An 11,334-nucleotide genomic window follows, 5' to 3' on the forward strand; every position below is an offset into this window, starting at 1 on the left:
GCTTTGCAGCACGCGTTACCTTAACGCGCCCACCCCCCGCCCGTCTCGGGTACCCAGGATTCTTAGTTAACATAAAACCGGATAGAACACGATTATTCACCTCGCGCGATCGCGCGAGCTCCGTTTTAAGGCCCCGGCCCCGACCCGGCCCCGACCCGGCCCAACCTCAGCCCGCAATGTGCGAGCAACGATCAAACGATAAACCGTGTAACCAACTTACGTGCTGAATTTCCCTTAACCGCTACGCTCCTTAACCCTCGCCCTCAACAACCCCTGGTGGTCCCACCACCCAGCTTACCCCGTGCTCGCTACTTCTTGCGTTACCTTTTGCCGGGGTGTTAAATCTTTTAGGGAGATTAGACAGGAAAACGAAGAAGGGTTTAACGGTGCTAGGAAAGACTTTCGTCTGTTATCTTCTTACCTTGGATCACCAATGAAAATATAAACCTATGTGTAAATCCTCCTAGCAAAGGTAAAGTGAAAAAGAAGAATAGAAAGAAAAAAGAAAAAAGAAGGATAGTTTTTAGGGGGGAAAAAAAAGTAACAGAAAGAAGAGGGTACGAAAGGCAGACTAATAAAACTTTCCCCGGCGTCTTAAACTCTCGACGAATGCGTTTAACCATGCCACGAAATCGTTCTCTCGAGAATCGCTCGATACATTTTGTTTGATTTCAAGACCCAGCGAGGATTGTACTACTTAATGAAAAGTTATTACATTGCGAAAAACGATGGATTATCGGGAAGAACAAATTTGACATCCTCATTCGTAAAATATTCGAAAGAAAGTTTATACTGCAATCGAAAAATCAATTCCTAAGAAGTAAAAGTACCGAAGTTTAAGTTTTTCTTTTATCGATTTACTTTCGAATGGCTTCTTGCCCTAATTCAATTTCAATCGTTTAAAACTCTTTTTTATTGTATAAATTTAATTTTGTTCCGTCATTTCTACTCTCCTTTCTTTTCCTTTCTAATAAGTCGCAAAAGTTTCCACCTGCAGTATATCAATACGTATTACTCGACATCCTAATGAATCTCGACCGATAATCTCAGGCGTTTCTCAAACACCTGTTTCCTACTTGTTAGACTCGAATATGATTTACATCGTATTATGTTGCCGATTAATACCTTCGTTTCCGAATCAATTTTGCATACATTCGATACCTCCAAAATATTCCATTAAATTTCGGAATAAAATTAATGAAACCTTGCTCTAACGATATTCGAATATTTTTTGCAGATAAATAATAATGCATTTCAAAGAAATATGAACTTTTTTCTTGGGCTAAGAAACATTCTTAAGCTAAATGCGGTCTACCAACGAGATATACTGACTTTATATTCATCTAATACCCAGTTAACCCCCTCGGCGCATGACTCGTTAGACTTCGCTAGTTTAAATCCAAGCCAGAACGGTCTGACGTTATCCCGCGAAACGTTGTAATCTTCCAGAGCGAACCGTTTACAATCTCTCGAGTACGATAGTCGTGAACAAAAAGAAAATCAAATGAAATAAAATAAAAGGAACAAAGAAGGAAAGAAAGTACATCAAATTCATCCTATTTAAAATCCCTCAGCTAAAAGATTTCTTGATTATACATCGTTAACAAATTTCTTAATAATCGTAAAAGTATATTCGTAGCTCATTTATATAAAACTAAGTAAAGAGAGTTCGTATTACCATCCTTTCATCTAATATTTCATTGCATGTTTTATTTGATCTCGTTTAGATTTTACGTGCAGAAGATATATATATATATATATATATTGACGTTGGTATCGTAAAAACAAAAAAAAAAGCCCTCCATTAATTTGAAACGATCGATCTTTAGTAGTTTCTCCCCATTCGAAAAACGCTAGGTCGTGTTACGGTCTAGAATTTTCTTTTTAACGCGTCGAGTACTCGACTCGATCGTTATTCGGGATTATCTCTTTCTTCTATTGCAGTTCCACGAGCTCGTTGCTTTCTTCTTTGGAAAAAGGAAAAAATTCGTTGATACTTTTCTCCCTTCCTCTCTCTCTCTCTCTCTCTCTCTCCCTCTATCTTTCTTTCGTAGATATATGTCACGCAATGTGCATCCGGTTGGACCACATCGATTTTCACCGACGGTGCAACTCAGCTTTGCAGACCACTGAAAATACACGTATGTACTTACCTACACATTACAAAACGGGTGCACGGCCATGCATACGTCGGGAATTGTTTGAATAGGCGCATCGAGTACATGGCTAGCATGAACTAGGAAAAGCAGAAAGAGAAAGATATATATGTATATACAAGTATATATGTATTTCAATACATAGAGTGTGGAGAGTGAGGTCGAAGGTTCATCGCGAGCACGATTTTATTCGACGTCAAAATCTCACGGAAGCCGAAAACCGCTCGTTGGAAGTTGTGCAAATCGAAAAGGGACACTGACCCAGAAGAATTTTCATACAAAACATACTTATGATTTATCCCATTCTTCCCATATTTCTCTTCATAGTTCATACGTACGTGTAATTGATAATTTTTTTTTTCTTTTCCTCGATATTATCCAAAAATTTCTCCTAAATAAATTAATACGAATTATATTACGATCCAATCATTCTCGTAAATAAATTTTCATTTGAACGTTATCTGACATGACATTAGAATAAATCAGATACGATTCAACGAGTAAGCTTTTTCGAAGAAAGAAATCTAATGGTTTTCTCGTATCGACGTTCAAAGAGAAACGAATTTCAACTGGAACAATTGTTTGCACATACAAAGTTACTGCTAGCTGGCTATTCTCGAATTTAAAGAGAAACGAAGACAGAGACACATACTCTCTCTCTCTCTCTCTTTCTTTCTTTCTCTTTTTTTCTCTTTCCATCCTTTTTCGAATAAAGTCGTCCTCATTTTCTCAACAGTTTTGTACTTTTTTTTCAAACAAGACACCCCATCGCCTTGCTTTGTTCTGCTTTGTAGCATGCTTTAATTTTGATGTGATAGAATACTAGTTCTCTATCTTTCTCTCTCTTTTTCCATTTTGGTTTCTTTCTCTTCGTAAATATTTTATTTCGTAAAGAACGAAAAATACTGAAAATACCGAGAACAACGAGTAAGAATACGAATGATTATTTTTACAAAAAGGTACTCTTTGTTAAATGGTAAAATCTCAAGGATCGTTCTTTCTTATTGAAAACATTTCGGTACAAAGTGAATTGATTGTCATAATATTATATCAGCGATAATAACAAAATAAAACATTTAATATTAATAAAACATTTAATATTAAAAGAAAATTTCATTTTAAATCCCTGAATGTAATAAGACAAGTTTAAAGAATCGAAATACTTTTCCAGAATCCTCAAACACTTCTCTCTCTCAGAAATAAACAACACGCAGTGTTCTAAAACGGTCACTCATCCAAGTATAAAACTTTCCCATCGTTGTTTAACTTTAACGATCTTACGAGAACGTAAATAAAGAATAAATTAATTGCGCGTGTAATAAATATCCGAGAAAAGAATAAAAAAGTATAACAAAAGATAAGATAAAAAGAAAAAAGAAAAAGTAGGATAAGACAACCGATAGGGAAGGAGAAAATGAATCGTTTAATTTTAAAGGGACTTTTAGAGAACCGCGGTTACCGGATTGAGAACTTTGAAAACAGAAGCTGCACATACTACTACCGTGCAGCTTTGAGATTGGAGGCGGACTCTAATGCCCTACCCCCCCGTGATTGATTACATCTTAAAGTTTGAACTAGCTCTTTCTCTCTCTCGCGTTTTCATCCCACCTTTCCTTTCCTACCTACCTACCTACCTACCTACACGACTATATCAATAATAGATCTTCTCTCTAGGTACCCCGCCATCTATTCCACGGTAAATGGTAAAACGATTTACCCGTCCTTCCGTTAAAAATGATCTCTCTTTCAACACTGTGTTGTTACCTTCTTAATCGTATTCTCATCTTACGATCAGTTTCGATTCCATTACTTTAACAAGACTCGAGCAACATCGGTTTTAGTTTATAGTAGTTTCATTTCAATTCTGTATATTCAAACTGTTCAATGTTTTACACTTTTTAAACTTTTCGAATTTTCCTTATTCTAAGAAGACGCATACTTTAACAATAACTCGACTACGATAAATCAGCAAATTGTTGCGAATCAAACCCAAAAACGTTTCCAATCGAAGCTCTTCTTTTTCTTCTCTCCATTTTCTCTTCCTCCTCTCGTAATTCGAATTTCCTTAACCCGTAGATCCCTCTTTCGTCTTCATTCACTTTGGAAGAAACTTCATTCATTAAGAAAACAAAACAAAAGGAAGATATAAATGAAATAAATAAAAAAGCGATTGAGAATAAGATGGATATAAACGATCCTCGTTCCACTGACCTGTTTGTCACCGACGATCGTTAGTTACCAAAGCGACCCCAACTATTCTCTCTCCCTTTTCGTTGTGAACTCGTTGCCATGTCGAGTACCGCTCCAGGGTCTTTGCATTCGTCGCATCCCTTCCATGAAAGATATAAACGCGACAAGGGATTAGGCTTGCGGAATCTGCGTTACGAACAACAAGAAAATAACAACTGCCTGTAGCTTTTTGTTGCAGTCGATGTTCTCTGCACCTTAATACTTTTTTTCTTTTTTTTTTTTTTTATTACACTCCCGAACCTATCTCTCAACCTCCCCCTACCCCTAGTGTCTCGAAGAAAAGATAAACAATTCGAGAGAGAGAGAGCTAATATACTTTTTGAAACTCGAGACAAGAAAATTCTTCTAACAATAAGATAGTTTCGTTTTAACGAAGTTAAAAATGAAAATAAAGAAAAAGAAGAAGAAAAGGCAAGTTAACTTTTGAGATATCCAATTAGCGTGGATTCATTTGCTTATCCATAGATTTTTTCCAAAGGACAAAAAAAAATACGATGTAAAAAAATAAATAAACTTGATAAAGATACGACCCGTGCCACGAAACACGAACAACGACGAACGAAACTAACCGGTCCGTTTCTGCTCTTCGATATTCTAATCTAAAGTTATGGAAGAAAAATAAAGAAAAGAAAATTGGGAAACGACGATAAATCAAAAGTTCGACGAGATCGTAGTATTTCGAATGGGAAACGTTGAACAAGTTTTATGAAAATTAAAAAAAAAAAGAAAAAAACGAATTTAATATTAATTAAATGTAATACACCGTGTCATAAAACGAATTATTTGTTTTATCGAAATCGAACAAATGTACGAAATACTAGCTATCGTTAATGTTTCTCGTATTTAATTAAAAATATATGAAGTTTCTAATATTTCAGAGTTTTCGAGGACAGTATTTTGTTAGAAAATTTCTACCAACTGACAATGATACTAAATTTGTAGCGACTACTTGTTTTAACTACGGGTTTTCTAGCCGACTAATTATGATGCAGGGCTTTTGGCGACTTGCTATGTTAAAGAGTTTTTGAGCGACTGGTTACGTACCGGAGTTTTTCAATGGTCGGTTAGGTAAAAGAGTTTTTATACGAGAAAAAGAAAACAGTTGGAAAAATTAAGAAACCAAATGAAATAAACGGTAAGAGTTTTTTCCATTAAGAATCTACAGGAAAAAAAAGAAGAAGAAATGATAGCATATTAATCGTAAGAGTATCCGAATGATTATAATAATTTACAGTAGGGATTCTTAACCCTTTCATACCTTTACTTCCCTTTTGCCATATTTCAAAATGTCAAATTAGTCAAAAGAACATCAAACTTTGCTGAATAATGATCTTAATTTTTCATTAAGAGAATCCTAAAATTATTCCAAGAAGAGAATTTCCAGTGTTCCCCGAGAACCCCTAATCTAAAATATTGAAATAATCATGAATGTGTTCCTTTGTCCAAAGTGACAACACTGTTGCATGCATGAAAAATAGGTACCTTAAGGGTAGGCTTTAGACAACGTGTGACACGTTTTGTTTACCAGTCCCGTACCTCTCGTGTTTATTGCCCAGCTTACAATTAGCGTATACCAAAAGACTTCGAGCTTAACTAGAAATGTTTAATTGTAAGACTCGGACGATTGCGAGCAATGTGTATTTTATTTTTACAGGGTGTCCAACGAAGTCTCGCAGTTAAATAACGCGTACAAAAAGATCTGTGATGCTTGGAAGAAAATTGATCAGACCATCGAGTATGTATAAGACACTTGGAACATTTTAAAATGTTTAAAATATACATACATTGCATATTAATAATTATTAAAGGTAGTAACAATATTACTAGAGTATTTCAAATCAGGAGTTTTAGGGGAATAGAGAGATAGGTGATCAAGAGAAAGATAGAATGGGAAACTAGAAGAACATCGGTGATGGTGGAAGAAAGAGAAGAAAAGAGAGCAGCAACTAGAATTCGTCCCCGACCGTAATTTGCACGGATCGCGGACCAAGCTGGTGGAACAGGAAAACGCTCGGTTGCATTACTACATTGCGGATCCTCTTCCTCTTAAAAGGAACTAGGCGGAATGTCACACGAACTGAAGTCGCATTACCATACGGTGTGATCCTGGAACTGTATATGTAAGCATATACATATATAAAGTATATAAGTATATAAGCATTACATATATATTTGTATGTATCTATAAGTATACATAAGGGTGTAAGTACGAAAGTATAGGTATGTAAGTGTACTATAGTCTATGTATTTAGTAAGGTCAGCCTGTTTCAAACGCGTTACTGGACCGAAGGTTCTAATTAATTATTTCCCTACTAAGTTTCTCAAACGAGAAAGAGTCGGAGAGAGAGAGAGAAATAGTTCCTGTCCGTATAATTATTATAGTAATACCTATTGTCTTTCTCATTCAGTTTCACGAGCGAAATCTTTCCTAAAGATGGAAGAATTTGTGGTTATTGTATTTGGTATAGTTGAAAGTTAAATAAACGTTTTTATTAATCCAAATATGTTCATGGTTTCGTTTATTTTTGAAGATGATCACAGTTCCGGATTATTCTTGATACTTGAAAAATTGGAAAAGTAAGAAATTGAAAACAAAACGGTCGCATAATCCATTCCTTCCGTGTTACCGATGAGATATAAAATATGATATTAACGATAAAGATAAGATTTTTCCTCACGAATTTATCCTTATCCCATACGTTTTGAAGTTAAAGATATTAAGTCGTGAGGAACGGTAAAGGAACGAAGAGAAACGACGGTAATACCTTGGAACACCCTTTCACCTAGGGAAGGATAGCGAGAGGTCGAGGGTCGCGCGCGAAGGGCAAATTTTGGTTGGACGGAGAAAGAGAGAGAGAGAGGGTGGTTTTGGCTTTGATGACGTCATCATCTGCTCTAATGCTCAGACATTACCGGGTTTAATTATTCGCTGCCTCAAACTCCTTGGCTTTTCGCCGGTTCCTCCTTGCTTCTGCCGACAGTAATCGCTCGCACCCTTGCGTTTCAACGAGAAAACGAGAGAATCCCAGGGAGGAGATAGACAAATGGAAAGATAGAAAGAGAAAATCGAGAGCTAGGAATGAGAAAGGAAGAGAAACTCGAGGAGAAAATTATATATCTAGGAAGAGACCGACCTAAACGGAGATAGAATAGGGAAAAACTTTGCGCGAAAAATATACCCGCATAAACAAAGTGTCGGAGGGGCTTTTTTACGTACGAACTTTGCGAACGTATTATACACGACAAAAAAATAAAATAAGAAAAAGAAATGTTATATAAATATAGATCGTTTAAAAGCTTTTATAAAATGTGCATCCCCCAATATAATTATTTCTAATGGGTTTCTATTACGATATTTCCTATGTTTCACTGTACTTTAGGTATCAAAAATTAGTCACTTACTTTTCCATCACGGATCGCATAAAGAATAAATTTGGAATTGTTGAAAAGAGAGAGAGAGACAGAGAGATGATCCTTCCTTCTACTTCGAGGTTTCTTTTTGTTTGACTACTTACGAAGGATCGGGAATATTTGATCCAAGGTTGGAGGCAATGCTTCATAGAACGTGACGTTTCGATTTTCCCCGAGATTCTTTTCAATATTTTACCAGAGATATCGAGAGTATCCTGCGTGAGTATCAAGAGAGTAAGAGAGGGAAAGAGAGAGAGAGAGAGAGAGGAAGGATATGCCCATATTTCACTAGGACTTTGGTTTCCATGTAATATTGAAATTATTCGCGTACGTTGCGTATACGACGAAAGTTTTCCAATTTCTATTCTAAAGCCTTTCCACTCTTATGATTACTATTCGATGAACGAAGAATTTACATATATACCTATTACATGATATTATTATATACTTTATACGAATTTATGTATACGCGTAAGTAACTAATATATCGAGTAGAGGAAATCATTTCTTTGCAATTTGCCGATAGATGAACTTTGAGAAAATTCGAATCGAATCTGATGAATACTTGCGTACATTTCAAAAATAAAATATCGCAGGGTAATTTAAAACAAAAAGGGTTGCAATATTACGCTAATCCTTATTTTGGATATTTGAAAAATATTTCGTACGATCGTTGGTCACGAATTGTTGTACATCGATTAAGAGAATGAAAATGGCCTGAGAGAAACGTGATGGGGAAAGGGATTAGAAACGTTCCAAGAGGAATAATAATTTACTCTCGCGGATAGCGTTTTGCGGCCACGGTTCGGGGAATCTCATATCCGTCTGAGACGGCTGATAACAGCCACCAGGACGTAGAAGACGAGGATATGGTTGAAAGGAGGGGATACGGGGGGTGGCACTGTAAAAGGGTTGGAAGAGGAAAAGGAAGGGCAGAGGGGGGGCGGAGGGAGGGAGAGTTAGACGTCGACGTTTCGGCGCGTCGATTTCAACTCGCGAAATATTATAGCAACTCTCTCTCTCCCTCTCTCTTTATCTCTCTTTGAAGCGCATTGCCATTTCCGTGCGCTGATTGGAAATTGCGAGGAAGCTGAGCGCGCGCGCGAAACTATCTCTCTGCGCTCCATTGGCCCGTCGCGGATATTAACCGGAAGTACGACCATACTGTGGCTCGCGAAACTTTTTGATTGCGTTTCGTAAGCGGCTTCAAAATCGGGGACACACTCTCTCTCCGACTACTTGGCACAAAATGCCACGTGCACGTATCTCTACATTTCACGCATAATTACTTTTTTTTTTTTTTTGTTTCTTTTTCTATCGTTGCACAAAATAAATCTATAATATAGTCATATAATTTGTTTTTCTACGTTATTGTTATATTTTATACGAATCGCGTGTTCAATTTTTATTTCATTTCTATTTATTACTATAATTATATTATATTATGTCATATCAATCGTTAAAAGATATTACCTCGTTAATTATTTGAATTTCCATTCGTTATCGATCAGCCACGATCAATTGATAGCACATTATCGCGATATTTCATATTATTTAGCATATTTGCATGGAACGATTATCGAGATCTTCAAATTAGAGAGTATACTTAATCATTGCTTTTATTTCATTTCTAAAACACAGACATAGAAAAAAATTAAAAAGAATAATATCTGAGATTATTTCTTATTGAATTGCCATAATAAAGTTCAAACTTTTTTTTTTTTTGCGCGCGCTTATATAAGTAGGAAAAAATACATCAAAGATCGTTAATTTACGCCGTACCAATTAATAGCATTTTCAACGAACTTTCATTCATGCTACGATATTATCGAGTATTCGAGATCGTACTACACGATGAGAATCGGAATAGAATTCTATAGAATTGCGTATACCGATAAAATAAGAGAAAAAGAGTTAACGAGCAACGTCTACTACTTTTTCATTGGAAATTCACGATGCTGAACCATTGGAAACGTTTAATAACGAACTCGACTACGGAACGAAACACGATCTATTTCGTAATTCGATTCAAAACAAGCTCATTTGTTGTATAAACTGTTTTAGCTGTCGAAGGCACAGAAAATCAAAACAGAAAAAAAAGAAAGAAAAAGAAAGAGAAACGAAAAGAAAAAACTGAACGAACGAAACGTATCGAAATTTTATTCGAAAACAATTTTTTGGTACGTATCGAAAATATTATACTTTGGAAAAGGGATAATTCCTATGCTATTGCAAAACCAGTCAGCTTAAAATATAAATCACTATGCATAATTAAGAATAAAAAATAAAAATAAAACAAGATGAGATATACTTGGAATGTTTCTATGGATCAAAGAAACTAGCGAATTCAATGGTAATAATAAAGGAGTAATGCTCGTATGTGTGAAATCGTTTAAAACCGCCGCAAATAACGACGATTCCAAGGATGCACTTTAATCAAGAATATTGAAAGTTAGACGGGAGAGATTTCCTTGAGCATTTGTAATTAGCTAATGGAGGGAAGGATTAAGCTGGACGAGGAAAGGGAACCAGGGACGACAAGAATATTTTTCTAAACGATTCGAATTAATTTGAATGGAACGAACGATCCGATCGGTTCGATTAGAAAGTACGAAATGAACATTTTTCTATGCGATGAACGCATAAAAACGTATCCGTTTATTGTCATTGTACGTTGATAGAAAGTGAGAGAAGATAAAATACAATTTCCTTTGGAATACAAATTTACGATTACTTTTATGAGAAATAAAAAAAGAAAAAAAACATTGTTGAGAAGAGAGAGAAGGATAAAGAGAAAGAAGTATAGCATTTGAGCATCGAATAAACGAAGAAAGAAAGGAAGAAAATAAGGAAGAAAGGAAGGAAGGAAGGAAAGAAGAAAGGAAGGAAAAGGTTTATAGTAACTTTAATCCGACAGAAGAATGTTGATTTTTCGATCAGCTTTAATAGGGTCGAGCCAACTCAGCTATTTGAATACCCACGTTTCCCATAAAACTTTCAGATGACTCTCAATATCTCGAACGAACAGGCTCTGAATATATACAAGGAGAAAATAGTTCGGAGCGACTTGGGTTACTTCTCTTCTTCAACGGTGTGATGCAACTCGGTGTTTTAGCCAAACGTTTCCACCGAACGAACCCCCGCCGACCCACTTTTACCGCAGCTTTAAGTACGTTTACGTTTCCACGGGCTTACCATCGGGCATTGGTGTAATCTCGAAACCCTAAGGGAAGGAATTTTTCGACGGACCGATTTTGCAAAGAATAGCAACGGCAAACTATAGGTATTATAGTACACGCGTGCTTTGGTTAACGACAGTCGTTAGTAGCGGTAAATAATAGTAAATAATAATATTGAGTTGGCTGGAAATAAGAAATATGTAGTATACTGGTGGTTGTAGGTAATATTAATAGTAATAAAAGTAGTAGTAGCAGTAGTAAGACTATTACTAATAGCCGGTAGTAATAATACCAATGGAAGTAGTACGAGCAGACTCGGGGAATAAACTAGCTTTCTA

At 36.0% G+C, this 11,334-nt stretch overlaps 1 long non-coding RNA gene across 1 annotated transcript; it reads left to right on the forward strand.

Moving 5' to 3' along the window:
• The first annotated feature begins 2,109 nt into the window (after positions 1-2,109).
• LOC122514175 lies at positions 2,110-6,331 on the forward strand. The gene is made up of 3 exons (XR_006302976.1): positions 2,110-2,141; positions 6,061-6,141; positions 6,249-6,331. It is a non-coding gene; the product is annotated as an uncharacterized LOC122514175 (long non-coding RNA).
• Positions 6,332-11,334: the final 5,003 nt, after the last annotated feature.

Source organism: Polistes fuscatus, unplaced genomic scaffold (assembly GCF_010416935.1).
Source record: "Polistes fuscatus isolate 324 unplaced genomic scaffold, CU_Pfus_HIC Scaffold14, whole genome shotgun sequence".
NCBI classification, from domain to species: domain Eukaryota; kingdom Metazoa; phylum Arthropoda; class Insecta; order Hymenoptera; family Vespidae; genus Polistes; species Polistes fuscatus.